The following is a 6,813-nucleotide window of genomic DNA, read 5'->3' as shown; positions in this document are numbered from 1 at the left end:
ATATCTGTCACCTATTGAGAATGCTAGGCATTATAACACAAATTCCCTGAAAGAAATGCAGTCATTACCTCATGGTCAGGTGCCTCAATACTATCCCTCTACTGAGTATGATACTAAATTATGGTCATGATCTCGTGTTTCCTTTAGGTAAAATGCAGGCATTATGTTTGAGGAGAAGAAATTGAGGGCCGTGGAAGGGACACAGAGGGTCATGCTGTATCTGTCGGTCCCCACTACAGACAGGGGCGAATGTATGTTCTTGTAAAATGAAACCACGTGCCATGAGAGGTAGCTGGGAGAATCTGGGAAACAACCAGCAGCTCACAGGCTAAGGAGACTGCAGTGAGCTGCACACACATGGACAGGGTGAGCATGGTGTCCCACTCTGAGACGGTAGTGCACACACAGAGGGACAAGCTGAAAGCTGCAAGCTGGCAGGAGAACAGAATGAGTATAGAACACAGGTGCCAAAGTACTGTAGCTAACTAGAGACTCTGGGATGCAGCAGAGGTAGAGCTGTGCACACAGTGACAGGTGCGATAGCATAACAAACACAGATGGAAAGGCAAACACAGTCCAGGGGCGTGGTCCTGGAACATAGCTGTGTTCGTAGCCAGGCAGCGGGTAGACAGGCTAAGAACAGGGAAACAGTCCAGAGAAGTAAACCAAAACTTTAGCAGGATTCGTAGTTGGGGAGTAATAGTGCAAAGCACCGAGGGTAATCCAAGAGACAAAGTCGAGACAAGGCCGGGCTGAGCATCCGAAGCAAGCATCATACAGGGAACTAAGGAACAAGATAACTCGAGACTTACTCAGAGCATGATTCTACATCTGAGCACTGAGGGCATTACTGAAATATTCTGCACCTCCTGCAATGGGCATGGATGGAATTTTCTTGCATGTGATGCAGATATCCTGTCGGAACGTGTTTCCATGGTAACTAGCATTGAGAGACAGGTAAGTTGCCAGTAACCATGGTAAACACTAGCTCACTTCACAGCTTTGCAGCAGAGGTTAACCTGACAGTATCCATATAATTCTTACAGGAGTGAAAAACCTTGGTAAGTGAGACCCATGTTGTTGCAAAGGCTGAGATCCTTTACTAAAACCTCTTTGGAAAAAGACACAGGGAGTAACCAATACCTTAAACAAGTGTATCTGCAGAGGAAGGGCTATAGCATCTCTAGGCTCGTCACCTACCACCTTGGCCTTCATCCCCAAATTAAATGAAAAACAGATCAGGTTGGATGTCCTGAAGGGTCGAATGCCCTGATGGGATACGGCAGATGGAGATACTGCTGTCATCCAGATTCAAATGGAAATTTGTCCAGTCACAGTGGTTGAATCAAGTGAAAGGTTATTGCAATGTTGGGCATAAAAGATTTGTTAGATTGGTTAAAACAAACAGTGGGTGAAGAAAGGTTGGGATTGGAAAAACGCTGGAGAAGCACTAACTGCGGATGCACAGAGGTCAACCACTTGCCAGGCTGTGGTGATGGTCAGAAATACTGCAAACTTCAGATACAGGGATCATAAATCAGGAGAGATACTGTACATCCCATGCTTTCTGTGGAGTGGAGTGCTTGTTGTCATAGAAGTGATGCAGAAGTGGTGCCTTCTTCCTTGGGACTGAATGCTACCTTACATGTATATCTTTGAGAGATCTCTGCAGGAGGTTGCTCAAATGCCAGGCCACAAGAAGACCTTTGCCCACCTCCAGAGATTTTGGTATGTGCCATAAGGGTCCTCAACCCCCTACTAAAGGTATTCTCATAAGCCTGAAGGAATGGAGCAACTGAGTGAAAATCAGTTAAAAATAGAGCCTCCAATGGATATGCCACCACTGCATGATGAATGAAAAACAATGAGTGCTGAGAGCATGTAGCAAAAGATGCCACTCCAAGAAGTGTCTCCAAACCTCTAGAGAGCATTTCCACCTTTGAGCAATGAAGATTCAACCACTGATCTCTCATTCACTATCGGGAGGAAAGGAGAACAGGGAAATGGAAACCTGGTATCTAAAAATCAGCGAGGAAAAAGGTGTCCACTGCATCTAGGGAAGTCAGAAACACACAGCAATGTCATGTGTCAAATCAAAAGTGGATCATTCTTCAGATACACTAGCACATCATGGACAGTTGACTTATGTTGACCTCCTTAAGTAATTCCATCCAAATTATGGGTGTTGTGGGGACTGTGCTGCATCTAAGACCATTCCTACTTAGAGGAAGACCACCTTTGCAGGCCCTGCCCCACTTTAAGAAGAGCTGTAAGCAACTGCGGCTAAGATGAAGAACCTCCAATGAGGTCCAAGAGGTCCTGGTGGAAGTGGCAGAGAGACAACAGGGGAGCAGTGATTCTTTATTCATTCCGAAAATCCTCCCCCTCCTTTTTATTATTGTTTATTTTAGTTGTGTGCACACAATGCAAATAAGGTTTAAGTCTTGTTGAGGAAAACTTATCTGCTTTGAGCCTCAGGAACTATCTTGACACCAGGGTATGTTAATACCACATTGAGGATGGATTCTCCATCCAGGCCTTAAGAGAGAATAAATTTATCTTGAAATTTGAAGGTGTGATCCTGCAGTGAAGCTTGAGACCACCTTAGGTTCATAAATCTGTGATCTGACTCTGACCTTGCCAGATTACAGAAAGTGCAGTAGGGGCTCAAAAGGGCATCCTTTGTCCAGACATCCATCTCAATGTCTTAATTAGACTCTGGAAATGATGGGAAAGGGAGAGAAAGAGATGGAATGGGACCCAGGAAAACTCTGAAAGGGGTGAAAAAGACTCTCAGCAGAAACGGTGTCTAGCTACTGTAGGTTCCATTTCTCTCAGGTGATGTAGTGTCAAGGCATCAGTGAAGCAAAATAATGATTAATTTTAGCATCAAGCCAGCATCGTGTAGTCCAACTGGACAAATTTGATATACATACTTGGCAGCGATGAGGGCACTTCCTCAAAGGGCAATAACTACAATTTGCCTAAAGGTGAGCTATTGTTTCATTGTATTTTCAGTACAGACCCCGTCATTTGTCAGTTCTAAGCACTAAAATAAACAATGTTGGCATTGAAGGAAGTTTAGTTGCAATCTGAAGATGAAAGTTCATTCATTGAATTGTTTTGGCAGTCCTAACTTGTGGTTTAGAGGTACGTTATTATTAATATTTTTGTGGTGTATATTGGTGAAGCCTACGTTTTGTAGTGCACTGGCTCTTGTTGCATTTTTTCAGGTGAACATTAGTTAGCTACTAAAAGACAACTGAAATGGCACTTTGTATTCTTTCAGATCCTCTGCATTTTCTAGCTAGTACAAAAACCAAAAGGGATTTTAATTAAATATCAAAAGACAAACTTTATTAGGTTTAACCTTTTTATATTCACCAAGTGTAATATGAGCGTAAGCATTCATTACACATACTGTACGTTGAAAAACAATCATTTGGAAGCTCAATTGATTCCTCTTTGACCAGTGTCACAGGGACAAGACAGTAGGAAAAGGGAATAGTAATGGTGGCAAATAAAAGATACAATATGCACAGAACTCCTTCACTGAGGCCTGTAGCTGTTATCTCCAGAGAATGTTTTTCTCATTTTCATTAGAGGGTAGCAATTTGTAAAAGTGGAGACACTGATTAGAAAGGTTGCATCAATAATAGATGTTAAGAGCTAATTTTACATGGATACAGAGACAGTTTTATATGCTGTTCTCAGAATATCAGTTTTGACTTTTTAGTTGAAAGTGGGAGGAGGGAGAGACAAAACAAACAAATGGCTATGGGTTTGTCAGAAAACCTATAAACCTACTCCCTTGGTAGCTGTTGACAAGAAAAAATACACAGAGCTTTTTTGAAGGTTTTTTTTATTAAATTATAAGAGCTTTTAGTATAGAATAAGAAAAAATAAGGCCTGAGGATGCAAGTAGAAATCTTTTCACTGTTTTACAATTCCCAATTCCCCCATGATTAATGAGACTGTACTCCATTTCTTTGTCACTTTTATTGTCTAGTCATTTGTGTAATGCGATGCTGCCTTCTCATATAATTGTTTTCATTAAAAGTCACCAAGCAAGACATTTATTCTGAGACCAACTGGGAAACGTTGGAATTTGCTTTATTGACAAGAAAAGCTGAAAAACCACACAAGAAAAGGGAGTAAAATCTTCATTACAGTGTTCATGCACAAAGCCCATCATTTTGATATTGCTGTGATGCTTCAGAAATCAATATGAGCTGAAAAAGGCCCTAAAAGCAATAAGCAGGAGTCATCCGGAAAGTCCTGTCACAAGCCCTTGGGATTATACGTCTCTGATACTGGAAAGTGCATGGTTAATGTATTCTGAAGAATTACAGTAAAGTAGCCCTTGCATTTTGAATTGTTACTGTATATAATGTAGAAAAAGCCTGATAATCCAATTAAGTGGTGAGTGGAGCAACTGCTTACTTCTCTTCCCTTCAGCTCCAAGCTTGTTTTTGTAGTGTATTTTGATTGATAATTACCAGTATTTTTAAACAGAAATCAATATACTGTATTTTGACTTTGACTTTGATGGATTTGCATATTTACATTTCTTTTGTTTAAAATATTTCAGCTAATACTGTACCATTCTTACTGCTACTTTGCCAGCATGACCTCTAACATACTCTAATTCACATGAGAATAAACTTTGGTTAAACTGAAAATGAATAGCTCTGAAAATCACAATGGTGTTGAAATAGTCCAGTTGCTAGAAACCCTTATTTCTGCAGAGTGAGCAACAGAAAAGGATATGTAGAAGATACTTTTTAAAAGTTTGCTTGGGAATGTCATTGTTCTAGTGTTTGCCTGTGGGGCTCAGATGAGTGACTGGTGGTTATATGAAATTCTTCACAAAAAAAATCAAATATCTGGGATTATGGACCCATTGTAAACCAGAGAGGATTTAGGTTTGAAGGTATATGCCAATGGAGTGGTGCAGTGGCCAGCATTGCTGCCTTGTTACCTTTCAGCACAGGGGCCCTGGGTTCAGTTCTGGACATTGGGTCCAGAATTGGGTCCACATAGTTACCTATATGGAGTTTGTGTGTTCTCTCTGTGTTTTGTATGGTTTTCCTCAAGGTGCTCTGGTTTCCACCCACAGGTCAAAAATATATTGTTAGGTTAATTGGTTTCAGGGGAAATTGGTCCTGTTGTGTCTGTGTGTCTGCCCTATGATGGAGTCCCATCCAGGGTGCACCATGCCTTGCACCCTTTGCTTGCTGGGATAAGCACCTGTGACCCTGAATTGCTAGAAGTGGTTAGAAAATGGATGGGTGCTATATGACTACTTGAAGAATCATGCTTTTGCAAGTATTTATTGAAAGCTTTTAAGTTTAATATGTTTTGGCTTAACCTGGTTGGTTATGGAGCAGCACCGTGGTCATAGGACAAGGACACTTGGGTCCCCAAAAAGAAACAAGTGGACCCCAAAAAAAGAAACGTGCAGGCACTAGGAGAGTGCAGCGATTCAAGATATCATATGGAAAGCTGCAGGAATGCTTGGCCCAAAACATCAGAATTGGTTTGGATGTATGGATGAGAAAAATGCACTAGGAAACCTAACTGTATAAATGGGAACCAAAATCTGTAAGATAAGATCACTTTATTGGCCATATACAATTTCTTGTATTAGGAATTTGACTTTTCGCATACCCCAGCTTGCTCTCCATGAGACACACAGACAGGGAGAGAAGCTTGGGGTCAGAAAGCACAGGGTAAGCCATTTATACAGCACCCCTAGAGCAGCTGGGGTTAAGGGCCATGCTCAGGGGCCCAATGGAGTAGGATTCCTCTGCTGGCCATAGGATTCAAACCAGCAACCTTCCAGCCACAGGCGCAGATCCTTAGCCACAGAGCCACCACATGTATAAAAATTAGGAAAGGTTACAAATAAGTGGAGGTTACTTGGCGTTTCGATGTTGATGCATGTTAATTGATCTGGCTAGGTTGCTTGTTCTTGAATCCCCTTATTTTTTGTATGAAGAAGTACCTGTTTTTCTCATTTTGAAATGCATTTCCACATAGTTTCCACTTACAATTGGCTTGGTGTCGCTGGAGATTCTAAAGAAATCCGTAGTGTTTACTTTATCAGTGCTTATGAGATTTATGAAGTACATAAGTCAGGTCTCTTCTCAGTATTCTCTGTTCACCAGGAAAAAATATTTAAATCTGTTATTGTAGGACAAATTTAGGATGGTATTCCAAAATAACTTCTTATTATTAGAATTTATACCATATTAATATGATGCTTGCCTTAATTTCATTTAAATATAATCTATATAAAATATTCATAAATGTTACTTTGGATAAAATGACATCCAAATAAACTAACTTTAATTAAGCCATATGTTAAAAAAGTTGCCAAGTTTAGTTCAACTATGATTCATAACTCTGAATCCTTTACGTATGCGAATACATCAGCTATATTGGAATGCAAGTCTTCAATTTCATTTACAAGACAGAAGATTTTGAATTGTGCGTGGCAGAATACCACTTTCAATGTACAGGACAGTAACAAAAGAGATCAAGGTTTTTTTCTTGATGCAGACATAAACATTGAACATGTTGATTAAAAATGTGTTCCCAGGGAAACACAATCAAACCCATTGAAATGTTCCTTACACAGCCTTGACTTTTTCAGACGTATTACATGTGAAATCATTCGCTGACTCAATTTTCAGTTTTCAGAGTCAAACCTGTGTTTCAAATGTACCTGTTTCAAAACATTTTTGAAGCCGGTGAAAATGTTTAATAAACTATCTTTCCAACTCATTGAGCTTCTCGTTAATTTTCCTC

The sequence above is a fragment of the Lepisosteus platostomus genome, chromosome 8 (genome assembly GCF_059453375.1).
Source record: "Lepisosteus platostomus isolate fLepPlt1 chromosome 8, fLepPlt1.hap1, whole genome shotgun sequence".
Taxonomy (NCBI): Eukaryota; Metazoa; Chordata; class Actinopteri; order Semionotiformes; family Lepisosteidae; genus Lepisosteus; species Lepisosteus platostomus.
This window is presented reverse-complemented; position numbering follows the sequence as displayed.